The following is a 17,833-nucleotide window of genomic DNA, read 5'->3' as shown; positions in this document are numbered from 1 at the left end:
CTTCAACTCATAAATAGTGATTTTCGTTGAAAATGTATTTTTAGAAGTTATCATTGATTTATTGTAAAGTACTTTCCATACTAATAACTTTATACCTAATTAGGGTGTGTTCAAACCAGGAGGTTCAAATCCTTTCCTCTCCAACATGAAAAATAGGGTAGTTCATCATCACATGATTAATTATATATTAAAATAAAATTTCAATGTAACTTTCTATAGAAAACTTTAAAATGTAGTTTAGGAAGCATGCACATGAAAAACAAAAAAAAGAAGTAAAGGCTAGGAAAGAGGAAGACAAAACAAACCCTTATATTACCATTTCACAACTAAGGCCACTTTGATTTGTAGGAAAAACATAGAAAGTTTGGAGGATTTTGATCATATGTAGGAAAAACTATAAGAGCCTTTGAAACAATGCGACAATGGAATCATTCCTTTGGATGCACATGACACTCATGTTCCCTAGTTTGTGATATAAGGTCCCATTACTAGAGCTCATGCGTGATAATTAAATTTACATGTGAGCTCATTGCTAAGTACTTCTTTATATGATTTTGAGAATAGATCGTCGCCTAATGATTTAATTATGATTAGGAACCATGGAGTTAACCCGAAGAGACATGGAGAAGATTGGAGTAGGAGAAGATCGACATGTGCGTTCAAAGTTAATATGTAAGCCCAACTTATTTCAAGTTCAGTTCCACCTCGAGATCTATAAGCATGTCACATTAATTTGATCGCCTAGGTTACATACGAACTCCTTTTTGACATTTTACCTTTCTACGGAAAACTAACGAGATCATATTTTCAATGGATTTGGTCTCATATAAAAATTTCATCAAAGTCAACAGGAAATCGTCAAAACAAGAGAACATGCAATATCTATGAGGGTTGCGTCACCAATTTTTTGTCTATGGGCCTGCTACCATGTTGCAATTCAATAGGGAAGAGTCCAGGGGTCCTTGGCTGAGCCTAAACTGTTTATATTCAATAGTTGTCGTAGAGTTAGGGTTGGGTTTTGTTTAGATTATTCTACCGTTGCACTTTTGCCGCTAGATCAATTTGTGGAACCTTAAATTTCTCATATTATCTTTCATGTACAATTCAAATTGCATTTTCCTTGTTCACGTGAATCTCTTTGATTGTTTGCAATAGCAAAACCTTTGTGGTGATGTGAGAGAATAGTTGATAATAACTAGAGATGTGGGTATAGAGGTTGCGAGGTGACGGTCGTTGATTACAAGCCTCAAAATATAAACGTCATCATGCCACCAAATCAAATATCGATTGTCATGTCTCAGAAGATCAGATAGCTAATCTCACATCAGAAAGAATTACATCTTAACATTGATGTGGACTAGAGTTCCCGATCTTCCGAAAGGTTCTGATAAACAATCGATTTGGGTGGAGTTGCGACACACGTCGATCCGACTTCTTGAGCCCCGCAATAGCAACACCATGTCTCCTCTGGTTACCACCATGCCAACAGATGGCCGCGCCGAGAAGGCTAATCCCTATTTGAGAATCGAAGAACACAAACAAGAACAAGAAAGAAAACTGTTTGCGAATCGAAGAACACAAACAAGAACAAGAAAGAAAGCAACTAAAATTACAGATGAATGATTAAACTCACGAGTTGAGGTCTTACAAACCGATCTAGCGGCGAAACTATTCTTGACATAAATAATCTAAGCAAAACCTGACTATAAACGATGACAACTATTGAATAAATAGGATTAGGGACGTCCTAGGGTTGCCCTAGGCCGTACACCCCCTTGGGTTAAGCCCACGACATAATTACAAGGCTCAAAACCCAAATCAGATTCGGACTGGATGAGATACGTGGCTTATTTTGCAGACTCTTGGTAGCTCAGTAGGAATTTTGATGTGGGACCAAAACCATCTGAAAGTAGACTCCATAAGCTTTCCACCAAGTACTAATGGGCCCGAAAATTCCTTCTAGATCAGAGGCTAGGTCCGTTTGAAGTTGATGCTGTCAGGAGACCCAAATCCGAATCCAAAACGTGTAGAACTTTATCTCTTTTCTTCTATGGATCAAAATTGACGTGGTGAGATGGAAGTGGACTTGGAGAAGGTCTTGGTTTGTCCCCCAATTAACTTCTTCAATCATCCATCCGTTCCTTATGCTCGGTCTCTTTTCTTTCGCCCAAGCAAGTACCTCTGCGAACGAAAACACACGAAACTCAATGTGTAGTAACGTTTGTTCAAATATATGACAAGTAAATCTAATATAGAACATATGCACCTTTGGTTGATTAATATATAATGTAGTCATGGTTATATCCGAGCTAGTTATGTCCTCATCATCCTCCTCTTCTTGATTGGAAACTGTCCTCGGTTTCACCTTGTCATGGAGCGTATTGAATTTATCTTTATCTATCACATCCGGTGAGGAACATTTCTTAATGGCCATATGGTTGGATCCTGAGATATTTGTATTTGAAGAACCACAACACTCCCCTTCTTGCAAACCAACCTGTAACTCATTTAAATAGCTAGAGGAACTAGATAGAGAGTTACTTATACGCATGGGGTACTCTAGACAATACATTTCATCATGAAAACAAGGTATAGTCAAATTTGAACAAATATATACTCGATGCACATTATATTCTCCTTTACTATCATAATTGCCAATAATATGGAAAATCATATCAGAAGGGCATGACAATTCAAATATAGCAAAAAGTTTCTTCTTCTAAACAGTTGAGTGGACAAAGATCATCAAATTGAATATAACACCAAGTATTTAAAAAAGTTGTCAATTTAAGCTCTTCATCCTCGCTAGCAATGTGAATAACATGTTTAAACTCAACACGTGGTGGCTCTACTATAGAACTAACATGTTCATTCACTAGTTTTGGTATGGATATAAGTGAAGCATGGCACAACTCTTCTTTGTCACAAGAAACATTAAGCAAATTGTTTTGTGATAAAGGCGTTTCAACGATTGTTTTCACTGTGTTTTGCTCTAAAGCACAAGTAGTGGACATAGTTGGCGCATCATAAATATGCATACCTTGAGTAGTTGTAGTACCATTATCAGTACCTTTTTTTCTCATATTCAAAAATTATAGGCGCTTGGTCAATTAAACATTTCTCAACCATGTATGGAGCTATGGATAGGTCTTTTTTGCTCTCTGTCTTCTCTTCTCTTCCTCCTCATCATCTTTAACATCGGAGGTGCTGATGTAGCCATCTTCTGTAGCAATGTATGTCCGTTGACTAGAGCAATCCTTCTGCACATGGCCAAATGCATGGTAGTGGTGACACTGAATCCTAGGTATGCGTCCCGTCGAAGTGACAGATGAGACACTATTGGTGGATACCTCTGAAGAACCTTTACCTGATTCTGTAGGTCGTGGGAAAGGTGGTTTTGGCGCTGCAGAAATTCCGGATGCAACTGGTCGCTTGCTCATTGGTGGGTTTGCCTAGAAAGAGATGGGCTTTGGCAGCACCGAAGATGGCTTCGCCCGTGGCGTATACATGCTCGCCTTATTCTTGACTTGTTGATCACACCCCTGCAATTCCTTCTCTACAAGCATAGCAAACTGAAACAACTGGTTGACAGTCTTAAATTCCTTATTATCTACTATATTATGAATTTCGCGCCTCAATCCCATGTAAAAACAACAAATAGAATCCTCAGTTCCCTCGACTATGCTACAACGCATTAATCCCTTTTGTAGCTCATCATAGTAATCATGTACAGATTTATCCCCTTGTTCTAAATGCATCAATCTATCTTAAGTTCTTTCCAAGTAGTAGGTAAAGCACCCTCTGCAGCTAATCCAGTCCACCAAATAATAGCAAAATCTTTAAACCCACTACTAGCATGTCATAAGGTGGGCACTAAACTTCTGCTCTAGTATCATCTCCCAATCAAGGTATTTCTCAACATCATAGCAACCAAAAAAGATGGTATTTGAAACTTAACCTTACCATGAGGATCACCGGACATGCGATTATTGTTACCTTGTTGGTATTGCAGATATTGAGTGCCAACCATACCTGTAAAAAAAAATCAACCAACAGTGCATGTTATCCCTAATAATCTACTGCTCGGTGTAGTGGTGCCTCTCAAAACCTTAGGCAATATGGTGCTCCTTACCAAGCTCTTATAAGGTTCTTATCAGCAAACAAAGGATACCAGAAAGAACGTAGGCAGCGATTGCAAGGATCAAGAACCTGTGTCGTTATGTAGATCTAGGAAGGCCAAATATATGTGATTGGTACACAATCCAATAACAGATAGTAATGTTGAATAAAAGGCCTAAGTACAAGTAGCAGTCGTTGGAAGAGACACGTTCCTAGAACTAGTCTATCAAGCGAGAGTGGAAACAAAGAAAATAGGCTCTCTCTCTCAAAAGTCTTTCAACAAGGAAACACATTTGAAAGTTGTACTCAGCACACCACAAGAGTAAATAACCTCTTGATCTTTTTTTATTTTTCTTTTTTTCGAATTTTTTTCTCGCTTTTTTCTCAATAATTTTTCTCAATTAGGAGTACACAAATAACAAACTCCTAAAGTTACATCCTAAACCAATGTAAGATGTAGCCTATGGAAAAAAACTTAAGTTGGTGCAAAGTTGTGGTACAAATTTCCGGGGGCGAAAACTCAAGCTTCGAAGCTGCCTTTCACAATGAAAAGTTCGTCAAACCTGATGGTGTCGGGGAGAAATGAATGCAGAATTTTCTGTAGATGTCCGAAAAGTACAAAAACATCTAAATCAGAGCCCGTATGTGAAAGTTAGAGCTGTTTTATAGAAATGAATGCAAAATTTTCTGTAGATGACTTAGGGTTTCGCTGCTTGGTAACTTAGATTCACGGACAATTTGCAAGTAGGTTTAGCAAGCGGCTAACAAGGGTCGACCACTCTTCCTCTCTCTGCTTCGTGGTCATCTATGTGGCGACAGCTCCCCAACGTGTGAGCGCCCGTGGCTTCGCTCATGACCCACCCAGTCCTGACAAGGCACGTGCGTCCCCTACAAACATCAAGTGTCCTTCTTAGGACACAACTTGACCTGATCTAGAGCCATATCTACTAAGGTCTTGTTTAGTTTGTAATTTTTTTTTTGCATCGAATGATTAACCGGATGTTAGAAGGGGTTTTTGGACACAAATGAAAAAAAAACGAATTTTATAGCTCGCCTGGAAACCACAAGATGAATCTTTTGAGCCTAAATAATCAACCATTAGCACATGTGGGTTACTGTAGCACTTATGGTTAATCATGCACTAATTAGGTTTAGAGCAAGTTCAATAGTATAGTCAACTACTAGCTCCAATTCATCTATAGTCAATCTAATAGCCAATTTATACCATAGTTACCTACAAAACATTAGTATATGGTCCCATATGTCATACACACATTGTGTCTTAGGATCCGTGTGCAGCTGGCTATAAATTAGTAGCCCACCTCTTCTCTCTCCCCTCTTATCTCTTTAAAATATGCTTATAGCTGGCTTATAGTCCGCTATTGTACCTGCTCTTAAAAGATTCGTCTCATAATTTCTTCCATAACTGTTTAATTAGTTTCATATTTTATCTTGGCGAGTCCAGACCATTTGCTAGGAGCTTAGTGAATGGCCTAAAGATAAAAAGTGATCAAACCATCCCGTGACTGTAGGACATCACTGCTCCGTACACTGCGTAGACCGGAACCTTCTCTTTCTATGACCTTGAAACGGAAGGAACAAGACAAGACCAAAAGAGAGGAGAAGAGGAGCCGCCCCTACCCCTTACAAAATCCCCAAAACACCCCTACAAAACCCATTCCGAAAACAGCAAAACCCACCTGCCCACTGCGTCCACCACCACCCCCGGCGAGAGAGATGGCCGGAGCCAGACCCTTCTTCTCCCCGCACGAAGCTTTCGCCCACTCCTCCTCCTCCTCCCCCTCCCCCTCCCCCGCCGCGCCAGCTCCGGACCCATTCCCCGCCGCCGTCGACGCCGATGCCGCCGAGGTCGCCGTCTTCCGCCTGCTCCTTCCCCGCGCCTTCTCCGACGCCGACGCCATGTGCCTCTACGCGGCCATCGCCCCGCTCCGCCGCCGCTTCCCCACGCTGCAGGTCCGCGTCGAGCACCTCGGCGCCTCGCCGAGCGACGAAAACGCCGACGCCGGCGGTACCAGCGTCGCCGTCGTCCTCGGCCCTGCCTCCCCGTCCCGCCGCGTCGAGGCCTCCTCGTCCTCCGGGGAGCCCCTCGAGCTCTCCCCTGCGCAGGAGGCCCTCGTCGCCGTGCTCGACAGCGGCGGGGTCGTCCACCTCGACGACGAGGCTTGGGCTGCGGAGGAGCGCGTGAAGTGCCTCGTGCTGGTGGAGGCCGCGCGACTCGAGGCGGCCTTGGGGAAGGGGATCCTGTGGGCGATCGCCGAGGAGTCCGGCGCCGAGGTACGCGTCGCAGCGTTGGGCGACGAGGGCGAGGCGGCGGCTTACACGCAGCCGTCCGAGGAGGTCGTCGAGGTATGCCCACTCTCAAGTGCCCTGGCTGTAGCATGTAGTACAATAGTACCCCGGATGCTTCGGTTGCTGTTGTCGAACGCCGCAAATTTGGACGTGCGTTGGTTTCTGCAGCAATTGGCCAAGGAGTGTAAACAATGTGTGGACGTGGCGACGTGTTTGTTTACGTCAAAGGGGGCGAATTTATAAATAGAGAGTGCAACATGTTCTACAGGTGCAATCTTACTGCCATTTCAGGGTAAAATAGTGGGTTGCTCTGCAAAAGGATGAGACTTTTTAGGGGAGGAGTAACCGCATATTGTGTTGCCATGAGCAATCATGTGGAGACATGCATGATGATTTATTTGTGTAATGGTACTGTCATAAATGCATTCTAAGAGCTTGGTTGTTCTTGCTAGTAAGAGCTTGGTGAACAATCGTCTATCCTATCTTTGAAAAGTGTGTTTTAGTATTTCCCCAATGCAGTATTAGTGTGCTACTGGCCTGAATTCAGTCCTTTTCTTCGGTTCTTGTTTCATGAATTTGACGTATATTTATTGTGATCTGGGATGGTGCATCTGTGCATGTATGGTTTTGTTTCAGCAACTATATGGAATATATGAAATTATGCATGTATTAAAGGATTGTGTGTGACTAGGTTATCTAGCTAAACTGATAAATCATATGCTTCACAAATATGCTCATCCATATCTCAGCTGTAAACCACTTCAGCAGTGACTTTATCCAAGTGATTTCTGATTGTTCATTGCTTCTTTATGTACTGAAGATTTTTGATGTCATTTATGTTAGTCTGCAGTTATAGTTCATTGCTTCTTTATCTAACTGCAGATAACAGGAGATAGAACCACTGTAAGAAGAGCTCTTGTTGCTGTGTCTAGCTGTCTTCAAGGTGATGGGCCATCTGGCAGCTTAAAAACTTCTGCTCATTCAACGAGCCCAATGCTCACACAGACATTCCCAGGAGTGCCTGAGCCTGAACTGGGATGTTTGCATTCTGAGGTGTCACCTGAGTGTGCAAACACCAGCATTCCTCATATTGATTGTAGACAGCGTGCTACAGACATTGAACAAATTGAACATGAGCAATTTTCATTTAGACTTCTCTGCCCTGTAAGTCTTGCTGGTGGTTTGATTGGGAAGAATGGTGTGGTTGTCAAAGCAATTGAAGATAACTCTGGTGCTTCTGTTGATGTTGGTGGCCCTGTTCGTGGGTGCATGGAACGTGCGATAACAGTTTCAGCCATGGAGGTTTGAACAATTTCCCAAAGATGTTTTTGTGCACCATGCTTTATTGTTTCATGTACATAGCAAAAAAATGTAACTCTTATGATGGATGTATAATGTAGGAACTCTTGTTTTTCTTTTGATTCTAGTGAGATTTTTGTGCATTTGATTCATTATAACTATGTTTTCTGTTCACTCATGTAGAACCCAGGACAGAAATTCTCGAAGGTACAGGATGCACTACTTCGTATATTTGACAGAATGCAAAAGGTGGAAAGCAATAGCAATATGCACTCGATGTCCAACAATCCATTGCCATGCTCTGCAAGGGTTCTCATTCTCCAAGCGCAATTTGGTTGTTTAGTTGGTCCAAGTGGTGCAATAATCAAGGATATGGTAAAGTCAACAAGAACAAGAATCAAAATTTTCAATGAGACTGGTGTTCCAGCTTGTGCCTCACAATACGAACTAGTTCTGCAGGCAAGCTTTTTTATGGAGTAAAAGCATTATAAAACTACAAATGTTGTTGTACATGTTTCTGCTTTCGTGCTAAATAGAGTTGTGAGAAGAAGGGTCCAGTATTTAGGGTTAACCTGATGCATCTAATCTTAAGCTTCTGATTGTTTTCATTTTTTTTCAAAGATTACTTGGTTCATAGGGGCACCGACTCCATACTTTTTTTTAAGGAAATAGACTCCATACTTTGCTTCAATTTTCACTTCTCGTGCTCTTGATTCATTATCAGTTGATTTCTGATCCTTCCACTCCAACTGTGTGTTTGACAGCTGTTTAACTTGTACAGATCACTGGGGAGCAAAGCAATGTCAGAAATGCTTTATCTCTTATTAGTGAGAAACTACGCAATCATGTTTTCTCTTCTAAGAGAACCACCTACAGCGATGGTCATGTTCCCTCATGGGATATTCATGAATTAACTACAAGCAGTCATGTGAACATCTCTTCAACTGGTCAGTATTCAACTAACAATTTGTCAAGGGTTAATCATGGGCTTTTTCAGAGTGAAATTGACTCAGTACAAAACTCTATCAATGCCTTCCACTTGGGATCTCCGGGTTCCCCACAAATTCAGGTTACGTTATTACATACACTTTTTCTTATTATGGTTACCTTTTCATCTGTTTCTATCAAACCATATTCAGATTTATCCTTCCTGGATTTGTGTGCAGTATGTGCATATTTATGTACCTCTTGTTTAAAGAGCAAAGCTGACTGAGAAGGTGCTAACAAGAAAATTAAATAGCGCTGAGTTATTGAAACTAATTCGACATTATGCATTTGGTAAATTGTAAGGATTGCTGTAGTTGTTGTGGAATGCCAATGAAGTGCAAACTATTTAAATGAATTCTGATATGACCATATTTATATAATTTCTATTTGTTCCTGCTGTGAACAGAAGTAAAATTGGAGTTGTAAGAGTCCTTTTTTGTTGCAAGTGCCAACCAAGTTCTAGCCTAGGTGCTATGTCAAAACTGTCCTATGTTGAACTTGCTCTCATTATAAAACCATGACATGTTTGAGTTGTCCTTTCTCATCAATCTAACTGATTTTTTTGGAAACTTCAGTTTAACTCAGTGCTAAAATAGATGACAGTGAACATTTATGTAAATATTTAGGGTTGCTCCACAAGGATTAGAAAAAGCATATTGCTGGACAAATGTTTCATCATGTCCTATTCATCAATAAATATTTGTGAAGTTACTCCTTTTATTCATGAATAGAACATGATGAAATATTTGTACAATCAAGTACCAAGGAAACAATATGCTTTCTTCGAATCCTTCTGGAACAACCCTTGTCAGTTTGTAGCCTTGTATTCTAAATTCTGATGAAATATTTTTATATGGAAGTACTAAACAAATATTTGGATGCAGAAACCTGCCAATGGGAATGGCACTGAGATCAACAACCCATTAATTAATGAGTTGCAGAAACTAGTTAATGGAAATGGCTCTGGAACTAAAAACTTGAATACTGGGATGCAGAATGACAACGGAATTAATATTTCAAATCATGAAATTACATGTCTGGAGGAAACTAAACTTTTGAGGTAATAGTCATACCTTGAGACCTTTAGAAGCTGTCTTTGGCTATGATTATTTTGTGAATTACAACTGATCCTGTACTCCGGTGCATGCTACTTTAAATTTTTATTGTATATCGAAGTACAAAAAATAACCAATAGTGTCTTGGGTTTCTATTTCATGATAGTGTAATTTGGAGCTTTTTAATATAATAGATTGACTATTCGGAGCCCAAGGACCAACTAGCATCCTGCCGTTTACAATTGTGAGGGGTGTGCATTTTACTGCCTGGGGACATATAAATCATGCAAATGTGTTTAGAGTCGCAGATGTATTACTAGTTTGTGGGAATGCGTTTATAGTCTCAAGTTGATGTCTGGATGGAAGTGCATTACTAGTCCCTTGTCACCAGTTGGCCCTTCTGAGCAATTATCCAACAACACCAAACTGCCATATTCAAATTTAGTCCCATGTTAATAGTTTCTACATCTGGGTGGGAGCGTGCTGCCTTAGGGGGAAGTGAGAATGTTGACTTAAGTAGCAAAAATATTAGTGAGAATCCAGCTTCATGTTCTGTGCAGCAAACATCCCGTGTCAAACTAATCTTCTCTGTGTTCTGGTACCCTTGTCCTTGTGATCAAAATTTAGCATTTCAGTGTATTATATATGCACAAATCAAGTGTACTTATGTAATTCCACCAATTATGTTCATAGTTCTATACATTTTTATGAGATTGCATTCTTGATGAAGTAATGGATTTTAAATCCGCAAGAGATTTCGGGTTCATAATTAGAAAGGATCAACAAACCACCAGTTTTATAAATTTACATTCCTATATGTTGCATTCCTTTTTTTTTTTTTTGCAAAATGGTTTGTGCATATATTAATGCTATGGTTTAGTGACATGTAAATGGCACTAACTATAATTACAATGGCTTCTGCTTCCAGAGGAATCAAGACTGCCATCATTACTAGGATCACTTATGAGATTGCTGTTTGTGGAGATAATGGAAACAATGTCACTAAGCTTAGAGAGGTATTGATGGAGAATTCTGTAATCCTATATGCTTATTTTAGAGAAATTACTTCAAATAATAGTTGGTGTTTCTGAGTTGTTTATTTTTCCAAACAAATTAAGACATGGTGTTTTCCAGGATTACAAAATAAATGATTAAACATTACATTCCGAGCTTATATTCAAATTGATGTACTTGCCTGCTTTGGTAATGATAGCTAGTTCTCCACTCTAGCCATTTTAACTGTGTGTTGCTTTACGTATTTCTCTTGATTTGGAAAATCCGGAGAACTGACAGGAAATGAAATTATGTAACTATAATCAGAACTTCAAAGCTACTGCCATCTCTAACTTAATTCTAAATTACTGGGATTTATTTAGATCAGGATAAATGGTTACATTTCCAACCTCTACGTCAAAGCTGTACATAGCCATAAAGTTTGAGTTTATGAAAAATAAAGGACATGAGATGAAATAGCAAAACATAAACTAAATAAAAGTGTAGAAGCATATTACGCGTGAAGCCTGTTAGTAGCTCACTATCCAAACTGGGTGAATAAGCACCTGATGGATCATAATAAACTCCAAGAATGTAACTGCAGTAACCAAAATATCTTTATTCCCCTAACACTCTGTCGAAGACCATAGATTGGAGCTTGCTGATATTACAAGGAAAGTATTTGCTTTAGTTATCCTTATGTGTCATTTCCACTTTTATTTTTCTGTATTTCTATCCCAACTATTACATTATATGTTTGCAGTTTTTTTTTTTGACTGAGTAAATTCATAGTTTCTTTGATTCCATCCTTGAAGTTTCAATGCTCATTTTTGGTCTATATTTGGTATTATAAACTTCACAGAGCTAAAATATCATGCTAAATCTCATAGCATTATGCTTTGTGAATATTCAGATCTCTGGTGCAGACATTAGTGTTCACTATCCGCCTTCAAAGACCAGTGACATTCTGATGGTGATATCTGGAACGCCAGAACAGGCGCAATTGGCTCTGGCCATGTTCCTTGACATGGTCGAAAAGGCACAATGATCATCACCAGATCTTCATGCACGGAGAGCCAAGTCTGCTAAAGTCGCTGTTCGAATGAATCTGCTACTAACATTTTGCTGACACCAACTATATCAAGTAACGAGAAGTGACCCCCAGGTTCAATATGAGACGGTACCCTGGTTTAGCAACAGAATTCTTGCAAGGCAGGCACATTCCTCTATTTGCTGTCACGTCGAGAGCTTGAATCTTTGCAATCTCTTATGGTTCTCTACCTGTTGCAGTAATAGTGCGATTTTACTTCTTTTTTAATACTTTTCCTGTTGAGCTATTGCGCCCGGGTTATCCCTGCACGTTTTTAATATTTATTTTGCTCATTTATTGTTTTGCCAGAACCCTTTCTGTTTGGACGGTGCTGTTGAGTTTGCCTGGTGTGCCACACGGGAGATTTTAGAACTTTATATGTATTTTCTTTGTTCTTTATGGAGATCAGTTGGTTTCACTCACATAATAGCTTTGTCCAGGTCAGAGTTGTAGTCGAATATTTTGTCCAGCAACTGATAGATGCCAGCAGGACGCAAGCTGAGTCCCAAATGGAGTGACCGTAACTGAAGCGTACCTAAAGTTGTCTTGAAATGCAACATGATCAAGTGACAAAACAATCCACTTTTTGAACAGTCGCACGCTACAGCTCTACAAGTGATGTGCAGCATGTTGAGTTTATGGCTGTCAAGACATGTTTGGGCCAAATTAGTTAATAGCGTTATATGAGAACAGCATCCTCATGATAAGTTATACAGGTATTTTCAGGTAGTTTTATGAGTTGAAGAGCTGCAGTTAATTCTCACACACTTTGTACCCATCAACCTTATGCAATGTATTTCGAAACTAACTCACAGGAAAGATCAAAATGCATTCTATCGTACAGACTACCTATCAATACATCACAAGTATTATGTATAGAGAGACTATGGATGGATTCAAACTTGATAGCTGAATTTTTTTATTTGGTGTTGTATATAGGGTGAGATTTTGGAAGAAACCAATACTATTCATCATATTTAACATGTATATATAATTAGTTTGGTATATATATCACTGAGTTGTTTATAAAATATTACCACTGCAAAATTATAAATAAGATAAGTGGACATAGATATGATATATGTGTATTATTTGATGATAACTTTGCAATAGTTTGACATTTTTTTAACTATGTTATAGACTTAATAGTAATATAATAATGGAGAGGAAGTTTGGTGCATGAGAATATCAAATATAATGCATCTACAATTATGCATATGATGGAAACATTTTATCTAGATTAGAGAACATTAGAGAAGTTAACAAATGGTGAGAGAACAAATACCACTGTTATCTCTTCTTATCCTACACAATACAAGTACTCTCCTTTTTCATAAAAAGGGGTTTGCTTGTTGATCCATTAATCAAATAAATTAGGTCGGAAGATCGAATAAAAACTTTCACTATTTCTCTTTCCTCCGACTTCTTTTTATATTATATTTCATCTTTTATATTATATTTCATAAGGTTAAACGATAGGATCTAGAATATAAGTAATAAAGCCAATAAAACGGGCAATAGGTTTAGATATTAATTTTGTAAACAAAATATACGCATGCACTTAGTTTGACTTATATTAGATATTGTAATTTTCATGACGAAATATTAGAATGATATTGTATGCATACCAAGATTAGAAGATTATGGTATGCTGAGAGATGCCAATTCACTACTTACAAAACACATTATATGTTCCATTTGAACACATGAATATTTGGATATACTATATGAAAAATGCAGAAATGCAGGTATGGGATGTATATCTTCCTATCTTTTATCTAAATTTTTTATACAATCCAAACGAATTTTATCAAATTTACAAAGTTTTTTTCTCCAAATATAAATTTTGCAATAAAATTAAAATCATAAAATTCCCATTATTAGTAAAATATAGTTAATTCTTGGACAAAAGCATACATTAGAGTAAATAACATGGTGCGCAGATACTTCAAGGCTTAAATGATGGTTAGCCGAGACAATGAGACGAGATGTCTGAAAAAATAAAGCACAGACATAGATATAACATGAAAAAACCCTCCAAGGAAGGGAAGGAAAAAACCATAGGGGACAAAATCAATAATAACGACAGTGGGTTACCGTGGCCTATATTTAGAGGCATAAATTAGAATATCACTGGTATTGAACTAGTACTAGTATTGGAGTCATAATCGAATGAACCTTCCCTCGAGTCGGAACCCCTATAGTTACTAGATGGATACCCGCGCATTGTTGTGGGAGAACTGTGTGATAATATAACAGATATGAGTTTTAAATTTTTTTGTTACCTACTATATGATTTTTTATGTGTTTATTTATTTTTGTGCCTTACCAATTATCCATAAGTTATAAATGATTGGTTGTATGGTATGCCTTTTGGGGGAAGAAATGCAATTTACACTCTTGATGAATTTATTTTTGTGTCTTTTATCAATTATCCATAAGAATATTGGGTTGTATGGTGTGTCTTTTGGGAGAAGAGATGCAATTTACACTCTTGATGAATCATCCAAAGGCTAAAAACGATTGATGTGATATGAAGAAATGCAATTTACACCCTTGATGTACCATCCTAAGGCTAAAAATAATTGAGGTGATGTGGCTTCATGAGAGAAGAGAAAATTATCATTAACTATATTTAGTGGGCATGAACTTTTTTTTGAGCATGATGGGCATGAACTTTATAGAAAGAAGGGATATGATACAAAAAAATGTTTCCGAAACCCTAAAGAGTTGCGAAGCACCGTAACCACCCACTAAGTCCAAACAACGCTTGAACTTAGTGTTAGAAAATGACTCCGTGAGCATATCTACGGGATTACCATCGGTATGTATCTTACGCATAATTACTAGCCTTTAAGCAACAAAATTACAAATAAAATGGTGCTTGATACGAATGTTCTTGGTTTTGACATCAAACATATCATTCTTGGTTAACAAGTAGCACTATGGCTATCGTAATTAATAGTATTGACATCCTGTTGAATTCCAAGTTTAGAAAAACCCCATAACCAAATAGCTTTCTCCACACCTTAAGTAGTTGGAATATACTATACTTTAGTGGTGAAAAGGGCAGTGTTAGACTAAGGTGAAGCTTGAACCACATCAAGAAAAGATATATTCAGAAATATACCCTCTTTTATCAAGATCCCCAACATAATGAGAATCAAGAAGCCCAACAATATTATTTGTCTTTGCTTTATTCTTATAAAACACCAATCCAAAATTAGAAATAACTTTCAAATAACAGAGAATCCACTTATCTGCATTCCAATCTGCTTTGGCACGATTATGCGTAAATCTGCTATCCACACGAACTACAAGAGCCAAATCTAATCGAGTGTAAATCATAGTATATATAAGATTGCTAATGACTCTTGCGCAAGGAAAACATGACATATAGTCTTTATCATCTTCATTAACAGGACACTAACTTGAAGATAATTTGAAATGTGAAGCGAAAGGTATAAAAATAGGATTGGAATTATCAAGATTAAATCTCTCAAGTATCTTCGCAATATAACTTTTCTAAGTTAGAACACGTTTACCAGCCTTATGGTCACACTCAATTTCCATGCCAAGAATTTTTTTTTCACGGGACCAAGATCATTGATTCTAAATTCATGAATAAGTTGAATCTTAAACAAATCCATCCGTGACTTGTCATGAAAAGCAAAGAGCATATCATCCACATAAAGCAACAAATAGACAACATATCTATTGAGAAGTTGCTCAGAATAAACACTTCTATCATAATTGCTACGAAAATATGGTTATGCAATCACAAAGAATTGGACCTTTTCTACAACTACCTAGGAACTTGTTTCAAACCATAAATAGATTTCTTCAAGTGAAAATTTAAATGCTCTTTTGTAGTAATAACACAACTGGGTTGTGTCACAAAATTATCATAGTCTAAATCTCCATGCTAGAAATTAGTTTTAAGATCAAGTTGCTCTATATCTAAGTCAAATAAAGAAATAAAAGCAAGCATAATTTGAATGGAAGAGTGTCACGCCCAGAAATTCCTCACACGAATTTCTGAACTTAATTGTGTGTTAAATCCCTGTCCAGGACCAGCCAGGGTACACAAAAAGACAATGTTGATTACATAACCATCGTTCTTAGAAACAACTGAAAATTACACTTATTCTAGCGAAAATGCAGCGGAAAGAAAAATCAAAGGGGTAGACTAGCTCCAGCGGGTACGGCTCCAGTCCACAGGCAACACTTCGACGGCGGAACAGCTCACTCCTGAGAGGCACCTCCATCGGACTCTGCTTCTAGCTCTGGGTTGGGAAAGTTAAGCAAGGCTGAGTACAAACCACCGTACTCAACAAGTAACACACACAAGGGGGAAAATAAATGATGCATAGGGGTTAACAAGGACGGGCTAGGGTTAGTTACGACAAAGCAGCAGTTTAAATAAATAACAGAGATTGAAAGAATAAAGGTAATTTAAATACAGTAAAGCATAAATAGGTAAACAGTTGTAAAATACCACAACACTGTCCAACGTTACACCACGTTGCAACAGGCCCAACCACTACTCAACGTTACACCATGTTGCAGTAGTCCCAAGTGATAACCAATTTACTCAAGTTATTAGGGTTCACTAATCACAGTGAAGCTGGGAGTTCGCCCGTAACCGTGGGCACGGCTATTCGAATAGTTTATACTCTGATCAGAGGTGTACTACTGTACCCACAAGACACGACTCCACTACACTTGAACGTGCGCCGACATACCACCACGGCATACCGGAAAGGAGACCGTGATAGGACCCGTTACACAACCCTCCCTATTTAATCGTACCACACTTCAGGTTTCACCCCCTCCTTTACACCAAGTCGGGCAGTCCCCTCTTGTGCCTCGGTAGATCCGGAAGCAGGAGAAGCTTTCGTTATACCACGATTGCCCGTCCATACTCCATCACGCCTACCCTTGCCTGGGTACGTCAAATAGTTCGAAGTCATGCTCCAAATCCCACCTTACCCATTTCAGCATGTGGTTAGCACTTAACGACTTCCAGGGTTTCCCGTGAACCGGTCCTTAATCGCCATGGGTGCGACTCTCAAAACCATGCACCCATAGCCCACCATTCTCAATATTTTAGTTGACATTAACCCGAACCGGGTAGTGAATCACTATCTTGGCTATTCAGAACTAAGCATAATTATATGTGATCCCATGAGCTATTTGTTCTAAGCATGGCTAAGCATTAACCTAGGCCTGACTCTAATCAAGTTACCCCTGGTCCAGCAACGAACAAAGTTGGATAAACAACGACATACTCATAAGGTTTACCCGAAAATAGCATAAAGTAAGTACTTTGATTAAAACAATGCATATTTGAAGTCAAAAAGCGGGGAATTTGCAATAATGGGTTCAATATGTTCAAGGATGAGTGTCACTTGCCTTGCTCTGGCCCTTGGGGAACTTCGGCGACGATCTCGAAGTAAACCGGCTCTTCGGCGGGGTCCGAATCTAAGCGACAAAGCACAAAAATAAATAAAACAGGCACAAACTCTACTGAAACAGCAAAAGAAACTATTTTTAATGGATTCTTGATAATTTTATGAATTTAATGAAATTTGAATGGACCTAAACGGAGACTAGATGAATTACTTATGAATTTTAGAAGTTTTCTGGGTTTTTTAACTAAACAGAAAAGTCCTAAATCAATTATTGCGCAATTAATGGGGCTGCTGACGTCAGCGAGGAGAGAGGTACTGACGGCTGACAGGTGGGGACCACCTGTCGGTGAGAGAGAGAGGGAGAGAGGCGCTGACAGCTGGGCCCGGGAGGAGAGAGAGAAGGCGGGCGCGGGGAGCGACTGACGAGTGGGACCCACTCGTCAGCGAGAGGGAACAGAGAGATGGGGACCGAACGCGCGGTCGGGCGGACGGCGGCGACCGGCGGGAGCGGCGGGCGACGCGGCGGCGGCGGCGCACGGCGACGGCGGCGCACGGCGACGGCAACG

General features: G+C 39.2%; 1 pseudogene; it reads left to right on the top strand.

Moving 5' to 3' along the window:
• Positions 1-5,856: 5,856 nt before the first annotated feature.
• Positions 5,857-12,735, top strand: LOC102701467 (annotated as a pseudogene).
• The last annotated feature ends 5,098 nt before the right edge of the window (positions 12,736-17,833 follow it).

The sequence above is a fragment of the Oryza brachyantha genome, chromosome 7, assembly GCF_000231095.2.
Source record: "Oryza brachyantha chromosome 7, ObraRS2, whole genome shotgun sequence".
Classification (NCBI taxonomy): Eukaryota; Viridiplantae; Streptophyta; class Magnoliopsida; order Poales; family Poaceae; genus Oryza; species Oryza brachyantha.
The sequence above is the reverse complement of the archived record's forward strand: the minus strand, read 5'-3'. Positions and strand labels throughout refer to the sequence as shown.